At 47.6% G+C, this 12,482-nt stretch overlaps 1 long non-coding RNA gene across 1 annotated transcript; it reads right to left on the bottom strand.

Annotated features, from left to right (window-relative positions):
• Window positions 1-705: 705 nt before the first annotated feature.
• Window positions 706-7,991, bottom strand: LOC144325994 (uncharacterized). The gene is made up of 3 exons (XR_013391168.1): window positions 7,762-7,991; window positions 4,727-4,891; window positions 706-1,078 (listed from the first exon to the last, which is right to left on the bottom strand). It is a non-coding gene; the product is annotated as an uncharacterized LOC144325994 (long non-coding RNA).
• Window positions 7,992-12,482: the final 4,491 nt, after the last annotated feature.

Here is a 12,482-nt window from a genome sequence, read left to right as displayed (position 1 = left end):
GATTTTGTAAAGGGACTGTATTTTTCTCGATGATGCTCAAAGCCAAGTACGTGTGATGTGATGGCTTTTACCTCCTAGGACCCTTGTACCTACGGGACCACCTCTCCTGGTATGCCCCACGGAGGACCTTGCGGTCCGCAAATAATAACATTTTGGAGGTCCCGGGTCTCAAGGAGATTAGACTGGCCTCAACCAGGGCCAAGGCCTTTTCGGCCAGTTCAAGAAAACATTTGTTAATTGGCAACCCTGCCACCATTCAGCTGACGCCTTTGCCTGAATTCTCATTACTAGCTTTTACTTTTAATGTCGGATCAGTGGGTAATGGCATATTCTATTCCCCCGCCCACCCTGGAATATAACAAATAAAGAAACCCTACATTCTCCTGGTTATCCGCGAGGGAATCTGCCTCTGAAAGCTAGGTTTCTGCTCTTGAACTTCCATACCGGCAATTTTTAGCCAGAAGGCATTTAGAGTAGAAAGGGCAGGAAGACAGCCGCCCCCTCCCCACACGTCCATTCCTCCTAAAGCTCTTCTTCATAAATAAATGCATCTTAAATAATCCAATAAGTAAACACCACCACTGAAATGTAAGCAGATTTACTGAAAGATCCTGCCAGTTTGTTGGCAGAGTTGGAAGATACGATAGCCCAGAAAGAAATCAATAAGCACTCGGGTCTTAAGGAAGAAAAGAAAAGAAACTTGGCAAAGCTTGAAACTGTTTAATTATTTTGATGAGAGTGAGAAAGAAAGAAAGAGGGAGCAAGGGAGGGAGGGAGGGAGCTTTTGGTGGAACCTGCTGCATCAGCGAAATTTCCTTTTTAAGTGTGCGACAGGCACCGCATGCAGCGGACAGGACATTTTGCAATGCACAACGCGGGTGGGAGGGGTGGGAAAAAGCACAGGAGGGGAGGAAGAACGATGCGGCCTCCCTTGGGTGCAGGCGGATCTGAACAGCGGGGTCTGCATCTCAAAGGTATCTCCGGACGGTCGCTATTCTGTAAGAGCGATTTGACTGCAGACCGGAACTCCAAGTCTGAACAATTCAAGTGTTCTTCTTGCCGCAGTGCAACAAATCCACTGTAAAAACAAAAAGAAGGCATTTTGCAGTCGGGAAAGTGATGGGAAATGCATCAAAAAGTGTGGGATGAATGAATGATTAATGGGGAAATGTGTTTTTTGTAAAACACCTCCTGGATGCAGGATGAATACTCATTGACCTATAAGCATATCAGATCAAATACTCCATTGTCAGGCTTTGGGGAATTGGGCCCCCCCCCATGGCAGTCGTTAAGAGATCAAACGAAAGGAACGCCTTACCAGTTAGAATCCTTAATAACCACAGCGAGAGAACAAAGAACACATCTCCTAGAAATGGCGGTGCTCCCAATTAAGGGACACTCCCCCCCCTCTGTCCCTATTAATCTACGTCACTCTTGTAATCTGAGCTTGTACCCTCTGTGCTTTCTGTTCTGACACTTTCTGAGCTCTCCGTGACTTTGGAGAAGGGGGTTGGATGCTGTCCAGAGACTGTGAATCTGTTAACCCTCTCTCTCCCAGTGTTTCTTCTCCTAGCTGTTCCCGTCCAGTATTTCCCAGCTTCTGCCTTCGGAACTATGCCCCTCTGCAAACCACTGTTCCAAATCTATACTGTCCTCCTGCCCCTGGGAAGATTCAGGAGCAGGAGCAGGGGGAGGGGGTGGCTCCCACCATTCCTCCTCAGTGTAGCCCTCCTCAGCATGGTCCCGGACATCAATAGAGACCAGACATAGTCTAACCAGCATGTAAGCTTGGCGCAAGCAAATCAGGATGAATGCTGAATATGGGTGTCTGGAGGAGCCTACAAGTTTATTGAGCCTGGTCCTGTTCCTCAACACGTGTGTGCGCGCATCTCTCAGTGCTGACACTTCTCCATCCACTCAGTTCCTTCCTTGAAAATGACGTCTTATAAGAACACAAGAATTACTGTGCTGGGTCAGGCCAATGGCATCCAATTCCCACCATCTGATGCCTAGGGGGATCCCACAAGGAGGACCTGAGTGCAACAGCAGCCCTCTCCCCTCTTCTGATTCCTCTGATGGTCCAAGTAGACCATGGCTGTTGTGACCCTGCTCAGTGCCCACTGTGGGGAAACTGATCAAACTCCCCTAAAACCACCTCTGGTCAAACTCCCCTAAAACTCGCCTAAAGGTACAGGCAATGGAACCCCTGACCATTAGGTCCAGTCGTGACCAACTCTGGGGTTGCGGGACTCATCTCGCTTTATTGGCCGAGGGAGCCAGCGTACAGCTTCCGGGTTATGTGGCCAGCATGACTAAGCCACTTCTGGCGAACCAGAGCAGCGCACGGAAACGCTGTTTACCTTCCCGCCAGAGCGGTACCTATTTATCTACTTGCACTTTGACATGCTTTCGAACTGCTAGGTTGGCAGGAGCAGGGACCGAGCAATGGGAGCTCACCCCGTCGCGGGGATTCGAACTGCTGACCTTCTGATCGGCAAGTCCTAGGCTCTGTGGTTTAACCCACAGCGCCACCCACATCCCCCTGGGCAACAGAGCATCTTCCAAATACAGTGGATGCTCGGGTTGCGAACGTGATCCATGCGGGATGCATGTTTGCAACCCGCAGTGTTCGCAACCCGCAGCGGCGCATCTGTGCACTTGCGGGTTGCGATTCGGTGCTTCTGCGCATGCGCAAAGCATGATTTAGCACTTCTGTGCATGCATGACCATCAAAACCCAGAAGTAACCTATTCCGGTACTTCCGGGTTTCGGCGGGTCTGTAACCCGAAAAAACGCAACCTGAAGCGTCTGTAACTCGAGGTATGACTGTACGGCCACATCCATCATGCCAGACTTTGTACTTCATTCCAGACTGGCATGGCTGGGCATCTATTTCTGCTGCATTCCTGAATGATTTTGGGAGCTCGCTCACGTGAGAAAAGCCATCTGCCTCGAATGCCCATCTGCGGAGGCGAGCCTGGGTTGCATAATGAGATTCAAAATACCAGAAAAGAAGAGAGCATTTTTTAGGCAGAAGTCAAACGGCTACAGAAATTTCCCCGAGTAGCTGCTGTCTCCTGCTTGTTCTTTGCACTGTGTTTTGAGCAATGTGCCAAATGATATGATGGGTGATCTTGGGGCATTTGGGCACGCTACAGTGGATTATTCCCCCAATGGCTGCTGTGTTGCTGGCTTTAATTCTATATATATAAGGTTGTCTATTCGTGTTAGGCAGGCTTACTCTTAGTGGCTATATTTCTTGGCATCCAAAATCATGGCCCGATTTCCTAGGAAGTAAAGGGATTGGGAGTGCCATTAAAAGGCTGCTACAGATCGCCAGTTACTATTCTTGTTGTTTGTGTTCTCTGCTTCCCCCAAGTAGCAGACATTTCCAGGGCAGGTTTTCAAGGTCAAGTGCCTTGTGGGGACAGATTATCGGAGACCTACAGTATTTTAAAAGTCATATTTGATTACCTACAAATACGCAGGTTGAGCGGCCCAGAGGGTGGAAGGAGGAGGCAGGCAGAGGGACAGGCTTTGCTAGTGCTAAACCACCAAAATCTCACCACCACCTCAAAAGCAACTACAGTGGTACCTCGGGTTAAGTACTTAATTCGTTCCGGAGGTCCGTACTTAACCTGAAACTGTTCTTAACCTGAAGCACCACTTTAGCTAATGGGGCCTCCTGCTGCCTCCGCGCCACCAGAGCACGCTTTCTGTTCTCATCCTGAAGCAAAGTTCTTAACCTGAAGCACTATTTCTGGGTTAGCAGAGTCTGTAACCTGAAGCGTATGTAACCTGAAGTGTATGTAACCTGAGGTATCACTGTACATGATCTTGTGGATCCCCAATGCTCCCCAATGCAATCCCCAGTTGTCTCCAAAACTCGCTTATTCTTTCTACTCGTTGTTCCCTTCTCAGCTCCTCTTAAAATCAAAGAATCATATAATTGTAGAGTTGGAAGGGACCCTGAGGGTCATCTAGTCCAACCCCCTACAATGCAGGAATCTCAGCTAAAGCATCCCTCTGCTTAAAAACCTCCAAGGAAAGAGAGTCCATCACCTTCCAAGGGAGTCCGTTCCACAGCTCTTAGAGTCAGAAAGTTCTTCCTGATGTTGAGTTGAAATCTCCTTTATGGTAACTTGAAGCCATAGGTTCGAGTCCTACCCTCCAGAGCAGGAGAAAACAAGCTAGCTCCGCCTTCCATGTGACAGCCCTTGAGATATTTGAAGATGGCTATCATATCTCTTCTCAGTCTTCTCTTTCCCCAGGCTAAACATATCCAGCTCCTTCAACCATTCCTTGGTTTCCAGATCCTTGATCATCTTAGTTGCCCCCCTCTGCACACATCACAGCTCCATGTGAAGTTGCCTTGTCCTCGCCAAAGGTGACCACTGGTGCTTCTGGGCCAACCCACCCATGAGGCAAGGTGAGGCAAGTGCCTCAGGTGGCAGGATCCATGGTGGCAGCAGATCCGAATGTCAATCATCCCTCCTTGTTCCTGATGTAGATCTTCCCTCATCCCTGCTTCCCTAGAGCCATTTTGGGGTCCACAACAGGTGCCAAAATTTCTTAGGCTGGCCCTGTCTAGAGACCAGGATTGTTTAGACCCATAGCTGAGAGCTGCCAAGAATATAAAAGGCAGAATCTTGTCTTGGAACCATGAACTCCAGCATTGCTGTTGGACCTCCAGGTGAGACCTTTGCTGTGTGTTCTGACAGCTTACCTGGAAAATTAAGATCCCTTGAGTGCTTGGTGTGGTGGCTTAGGAAAGCATTCTGGTTTCTTCTTTAAAGAGTCTGAACCCCTGCCAGCTTGCAGACATAGAATCCTCTTCCCTGGCTGTCCTGCACAGTGATCTTCCTTGAGGTTTGCAGCATCTCTGGACAACCTGAATAAAGGGTGCATCTGTCTTGATGCAACTAATCGTTACACTGGTCTGGATTTATTCCCTATCACCTCCTATACTACAGAAATGGGGACGCTGTGGTCTTCTAGAAGTTGGGCTCCAACTCCCATAATCCCTTTGGCCTTGTTGGCATGGGATGATGGGCAGTTGAGAGTCCAGCCATGTTTGGAGAGCCACACTTTCCCCTCCCTGGTCTTATTACCTCCCAACTCTCTTCCCAGCTCTAAAGCAAACCAATTTATCTACAAGGAATCGGAATCTCGCCCTTCCTTGGTTGAGATCCTGATGCAGCCAGCTGTCATGATGCCACTCTAACCATTTTGAGATCCAGAGGATTTTCCTCCCTGGCAGCCTTTCCAGTATACCAATGTGTCCAGACAAAATTACCGGAGTGATTCCACCATACTTAGCATGCGGGGGATTTTTGAAAGTCAGTTGGGAACGAGCTCATCTGAGTTTAAGTCTTTGTCTCAGACTTGGCTGCAGATCTAATTAAACGATGTTGGCTTGTTGTTAGTTGCTCATTTATCTGATCAGATTGCCCAGAGGCTTCATTCCCTTCTTTCCGTAAGATCTCCCAAGCCTTTGATTAAAAGACAGACGACAAAATGGCGCCCCTCCCCCTTCCCATTCATTCTGCACTTTGATGGAGCTTTCTCATTTACCTGCCCTGAGCTTTAAAGGAGGGATGGAGCAGACAGTTCAGAGGAGCAAGGAGCTCTGCCTCCCTGGTTATTATCTTCCAAACCAAGCTCATCCTCCCCACCGCCCCACGCGTTGCTGCATGGATTGTAACCACGTGGTCCAAGCTGCAAGCTCAGACCTTGAAATAAGCTCTGTGCGATGGAGCCCTTCATCCAGAACTAAGACTCTCTGATGGGCAGTGGTGAGATGGAGGTAGGGAGGCCTGAGTAGAGCTGGAATGGAGTGAGAAAGAGGGGGTTAGGCCTGAGCGATGCTGTCATACGGAGCCGAAACAGATTTGCTTCCTGAACTCCTGCGACTCACCCCCACCCCCAATCTGGATGTGCACATATTTGCCGTTCATCATCAGCATTCGACACGGAAAGATGCTGCAATCCCAGTCATTTGACACTATCTGACAGCTGGCATGCAGCAGCTGTCAGCGCTGAGCATTATCAGATAGGTAGCAGTTAGCATCTGAATGTATATATATATGGACACCACACTGTCTAGCCCTGGGTTAGGCGCATGCACACTGCTTCTCTCCTTTCGAAAATAGCTTTGGAAGATGTGTGTGTGTAAATTAGGTTTGAGTAATTGGGGGGGGGGGGGGAGTTGCAGCTGACACATGATAGCTGCCAGGGTTTGACACCTGACTCTAGCAGCAGTGAACATTTGACAATATCAGGCTGATGATGTAACCCATGGACCGACTCTCTACTGAGCACATGCAGCGATGTTGTTAAAGGAAGATACACCACTAGGTAAAAAGGTAAAGGACCCCTGGATGGTTAAGCCAAGTCAAAGGCGACTATGGGGTTGTGGTGCTCATCTCGCTTTCAGGCCGAGGGAGCCGGTGTTTGTCCACAGACAGCTTTCTGGGTCATGTGGCCAGCATGACTAAACCGCTTCTGGTGTAACAGGACATCGTAATGGAAACCAGAGCTCATGGAAGAGCCGTTTACCTTCCTGTCACAGTGGTACCTATTTATCTACTTGCACTTGTGTGTTTTCAAACTACAAGGTTAGCAGGAGCTGGGACAGAGCAATGGGAGCTCACCCCATTGTGAGGATTTGAACCGCTGACCTTCTGATCAGCAAGGCCAAGAGGCTCAGTGGGACTTTCTTCATCATCATCATCATCATCACTTTTAATTTGTATACCGTCTTTCTATCTTACAATACCCAGGGCGGTTTACAAGTTCAAGAAACAAAGAATGTACACCTTATAACAATCTAATGCAATACAAAAATGTGATAATAAAACATAACTTTAAAATAAGCAACCTACATCAAATAAAACAACATTCAACAATCATTAGAATAGTATAAAAAGGTAAAGGTACCCCTGCCCGTACGGGCCAGTCTTGACAGAGTCTGGGGTTGTGCGCCCATCTCACTCTAGAGGCCGGGGGCCAGCGCTGTCCGGAGACACTTCCGGGTCACGTGGCCAGCGTGACATCGCTGCATCTGGTGAGCCAGCGCAGCACACGGAAACACCGTTTACCTTCCCGCCAGTAAGCGGTCCCTATTTATCTACTTGCACCTGGGGGTGCTTTCGAACTACTAGGTTGGCAGGCGCTGGGACCGAGTATAGAATAGTATTAAATATCAGCATTTAAAAATTAAACAGAAATCCACTCTTAAGAATTACAATAAATAATTTCTAAACTACAATCAATAAAACAACAGCAAGCCACAGTGCATAAAATAATAAAATACAAACTGAGAGGCAGAGGCTGGAGGTTGGGGCAAGGCAGGTGGAAAGTTTCCAAAGGGTCGAGCCCTTTCTCTGCCCATTTTGGAGGACGAATCTGCCTTTCCAAAGCCAGCCCCGGCCGTCTGCAAAGGACAGATTGTATTAACAGCGAGATCCCCATCCCAGGCCCTGCAAGCAGATTGCTGTTTGCCTCTTCATAAATTAGCTTTTATCAAAGGTGTCAGGATTTAAGTGAATCACCGTGCCTTTCAACAAATTACACGAGGTTTCCCCCCTATACGCCTCCTTATCTTGAATTGCTCTTGATAATGGCATCAACTGGACTGTTTCTCTTTGCCCAAATTGATGCGCTCCTCAGACATTCAATTAAATGCTGAGCCATAGATTGCATTATGTAAAGGTTAGATGGGTCCCTGTTTCCAAACGAAAAGACATGAACCCTGCTCACCTTTGAATCGAGGAGGTCAACATGCCATTCATCCCCTCCTGAAAGCCACGCTCAGCCCAACGCCAGTCGCCGCTGTTTAAAGGCTTCTTGGAGACAAAGAGTCAATGACCTTTGCGGGGAAAGTTTTCATGAGCTCTCGGAAAAGTTACATTCGATTTACACTGAACCAGCAATTGCCAGTGGGCTTAAACAAACAAAGCTGATTTGAAGCAGGAGGTCACTTGGAGGAGGCTTGGAGGGCAAAGGTTGCAAGGAGCCCAGATTCTTTTGCTCCCGCCCTTCTTGTTCCCTTTCAGCTGCCGGCTTTGTGAATTTGGCATCTTGCAGATCTGTGTACTCCCTCCTCCTGTCCTGCTGGATGGGATTTTCCAGGCCTCTGTGAAGCTGCATGTTAGATGCTCAAACAGGTAAGGGATTTTGTGGCAGCGATGAAGCCCCAGGCAACAGCTGGATGGGCAGTGATGATGTCACAAAAGCTGAGGGGATGATGTCACAGTGAAGCTGAGCTGCAGAAGAGAGCTTAGGCGTTGCTCCCAGAAATGAAACATACCCCCCAACATTTCTCCATGAAAATAGGGACGTCCTATTCAACAGCAGCAGCAGCAATAATAATATTTATATCCCACCCGTCTGACTGAGTTGTCCTCGCCACTCTGGGTGGCTTCCAACATATTTAGAAACATGTGGTTGTTGTTGTTTAGTCATGTCCGACTCTTCATGACCCCATGGACCAGAGCACACCAGGCACTTCTATCTTCCACTGCCTCCCGCAGTTTGGACAAACTCATGCTGGTAGCTTCGAGAACACTGTCCAACCATCTCGTCCTCTGTTGTCCCCTTCTCCTTGTGCCCTCCATCTTTCCCAACATCAGGGTCTTTTCCAGGGAGTCTTCTCTTCTCATGAGGTGGCCAAAGTATTGGAGCCTCAGTTTCAGGATCTGTCCTTCCAGTGAGCACTCAGGGCTGATTTCCTTAAGAATGGATAGGCTTGATCTTCTTGCAGTCCATGGGACTCTCAAGAGTCTTCTCCAGCACCATAATTCAAAAGCATCAATTCTTTGGTGATCGGCCTTCTTTATGGTTCAGCTCTCACTTCCATACATCACTACTGGGAAAACTATAGCTTTAACATTTAACATAATAAAGCATTAAACATTTTTTTAAAACTTCGCTATACAGGGCTGCCTTCAGATGTCTTCTAAAGGTTGTATACTTATCTCCTTGGCTCAGGGGTTGCCCCAACATTTCTCCGATGAAAATAGGGACGTCCTAAGGAAAAGCAGAACATTCTGGGATCAAATCAGAAATTGGGACAGCTTCTGTAAATCCAGGACTGTCCCTGGAAAATAGGGATACTTGGCGGGTCTGGATGGAGTAACTGGGACCTAATTAAAGAGAAAGTGAAAATGGATAACGGGATGATGAAAAGCATAGCTGTCAACTTTTCCCTTGTCTTGCGAGGAATCCTATTCGGAATAAGGGAATTTCCCTTAAAAAAAGGGAAACGTTGACAGCTATGATGAAAAGTGGGCATTCAAAGAAACTTTCAGAGAAGGCTGGGCCAAGGCAGCAGGAGGTAGAGAAGTTGGAGTTGAGGACTCTGTGGCTCTCTGGATTTTGCTGGACCACAGACCCCCTAATCCTCGATCACTGGCCATGTTGACTGAGGCTGATGGATGCTGCAATCCAGCAGAACCTCTGTCTTGAAGAAAGAGTTCTGCACGTGGGAAAGGAAATAAGGAGAGAGACAGAGGAGCTTTGAAGCTGGGGAGAACTAATATTTGGACCTCTAGATGCTGCTGGATCATCTGACCATTGGCCGAGATGCACAATCCTGTAGTTTGTTAAGGGTGCTGAGCGGGGTAAACTGCAGTTCCAAGGATTCTTTTGGTGGTGTTGTTGTTGTTTATTGAATTTATATACCACTCTATATCCATGGGGTCTCAGTGTTAAATGTATAGTCTTTACCTAGTCCAAGCCTCTTGAGAGCCAGTGTGGTGTTGTGGCATTGTGGTTAAGAGCGGTGGACTCATAATCTGGGGAACCGGGTTCGCTTCCCTGCTCCTCCACATGCAGCTGCTGGGTGACCTTGGGCTAGTCATACCTCTCTGAAGTCTCTCAGCCCCACTCACCTCACAGAGTGTTTGTTGTGAGGGAGGAAGGGAAAGGAGAATGTTAGCCGCTTTGAGACTCCTGCGGGTAGTGATAAAGCGGGATATCAAATCCAAACTCTTCTTCTTCTTCTTAAAATATCTCATTCCATAGGGGGAAAAGATGGAGGTGGGGAAAGAGGGAGAAAGTGCATTCCGGTTTCAATTTGCGGACTCTGCATTCTGGTTTTTATGTGGTCCCAGCTCAGTTGCTTCACTCCAAAGGTTCTTAAGGGTGACCCATCATTGCCAGATCAGAAGAGTAATTTATTCTGCACACTCTGTCTGTCTCCCTGCTGATGAATTGTTCCCAAATGGAACCTGATTGTCCCAGAGATTTATTCCACCCCGAGAACCCCTTGTGAAAATCTTACAAATAATTCTTGGTGTCTGGTGGCGTGAAAAGTTTGCAGAGAGCATTCAGGTCCGATCGGGTGAGATTTTTGATAGAGAGCTTAGGTCCTACAGGATATTTTCCATCTCTATTTGGAGGAGACTTAATTACTGTTTTGAAATTTGATGCCAGTGTTTGCGAGGCAATGAGGGACACCGGCCCCTGTTTTATTTTATTTCGAAAAATGTGAATTATTCATGAACCAGCGGGCTGGCTCCTTTCGCTCACTGTCAGAGCCGCTCCACACTTTACACAGCAATTCCATTTGCTGCAGGTACACTGGCATCTCCTGCAAGGAATGAATGACAGACATGTATCCTTAAATTCCCATTAGCCACAATGGAGGTATGGGGTATTAGGGGAGGGGTGGGTGATATATCTGGCAGCCAAAAAGATAAAGGTAAAGGGACCCCTGACCATTAGGTCCAGTTGTGACCAACTCTGGGGTTACGGCGCTCATCTTGCTTTATTGGCCGAGGGAGCCAGAGTACAGCTTCAGGGTCATGTGGCCAGCATGACTAAGCCGCTTCTGGCGAACCAGCGCAGCATACGGAAACGCCGTTTACCTTCCCGCTGGAGTGGTACCTACTTATCTACTTGCACTTTGATGTGCTTTTGAACTGCTAGGTTGGCAGGAGCAGGGACTGAGCAACGGGAGCTCACCCCGTGACGGGGATTCGAACCGCCGACCTTCTGATCGGCAAGTCCTAGGCTCTGTGATTTAACCCACAGCACCACTTGTGTCCCTTATCTGGCAGCCAAGCAGATGCCAAACGTATTGCTCTGCTTTCCTTTGGACCACATCACTGAGGCCAAGAGTGGGGAACCCAGGACCTCCACACACACTGCCCAGGCTTGCGCCCAGGAGAGAAGGCACACTCCATTGTCTCTCGAGACAGATGGATGCCAACAAGTGAAGGAGTGCCCCTTCAGATGCCCAAAATGCAGTAATATTGGGGAAACAATGCAGAACAACTGTAAAAGCAGAATTATATGTGGACAGTTCAGTAAAATTCTTCATGCACACTGCCCAGGCTTGCAACCCGGGGAGGTTGACTTCACCCCCAGAGGTGCACTCCATTGTCTATTTTTCCCGTGTGGTGGAAATAGGCCCAGTCTACTGCGGCACCGAGGTTATGGGATGTCCTCCTGAATGAGTCTCAGCCAACTCCATTTCTGCTCACCATCTGGCTGGCAGTCAAGACATAATCATTGAAGGATGTTTTTGTGCTGCCTTTTAACTGTATTTTTCTTTCTTTCCAAAAATATGTTGAGGTGGTCTTTTAATCTCCACGGACTGATAACATTTTAAATTTCTGTTTTCTCCTTTCTGTTTTATTAGTTCATTTTGCTCTCTGATGGATTGCATTGTGTGGATTTTGTGAGCCGCGTGAGTATTGTTTAAAATGGAAAAGTAGGTTAAAAGTAGCATGTTATCAACTGTAGTCAATTAATGGCGCAGTGCTATCTCGTACCTCGGAGAATTGCATAGAACTTAATAGTACACAAAATGGAAATCGTTGGACTGGGCCTCGTATGCTCTTTTTCCATGAGAAACCCATGCATTTGTCATTAAAAATGAAAACGAAAACCCAATTATTGTAAATATCCATCCATTTACTCTTCACCCACTTGCACGGTATTAAAACAAGATTCACATAAATATCCAAGATGCTATGAGTATCGGTGGCAATAGGCAAAGGAGAAATATGGGGCAAAATCCCCCCAATTCCCCTTAAAGGAACTATCACTGGTTATTGGTGAGTTTCTAATAATAGGGAAATATTGGTGTATAATATGCATTCAGTGAGCCAACAGACCAGTTGTTGTTTAGTCATTTAGTCATGTCCGACTCTTCGTGACCCATGAACCAGAGCACGCCAGGCACTCCTGTCTTCCACTGCCTCCTGCAGTTTGGTCAAACTCATGCTGGTAGCTTCGAGAACACCGTCCAACCATCTTGTCCTCTGTCATCCCCTTCTCCTTGTGCCCTCCATCTTTCCCAACATCAGGTTCTTTTCCAGGGAGTCTTCTCTTCTCATGAGGAGGCAAAAGTCTTGGAGCCTCAGCTTCAGGATCTGTCCTTCCAGTGAGCACTCAGGACTGATCTCCTTCAGAATGGATACGTTTGATCTCCTTCAGAATGGATAGGTTTGATCTTCCATGGGACTCTCAAG

This window comes from Podarcis muralis, chromosome 17, assembly GCF_964188315.1.
Source record: "Podarcis muralis chromosome 17, rPodMur119.hap1.1, whole genome shotgun sequence".
In the NCBI taxonomy this organism is placed as follows: Eukaryota; Metazoa; Chordata; class Lepidosauria; order Squamata; family Lacertidae; genus Podarcis; species Podarcis muralis.
This window is presented reverse-complemented; position numbering and strand designations above follow the sequence as displayed.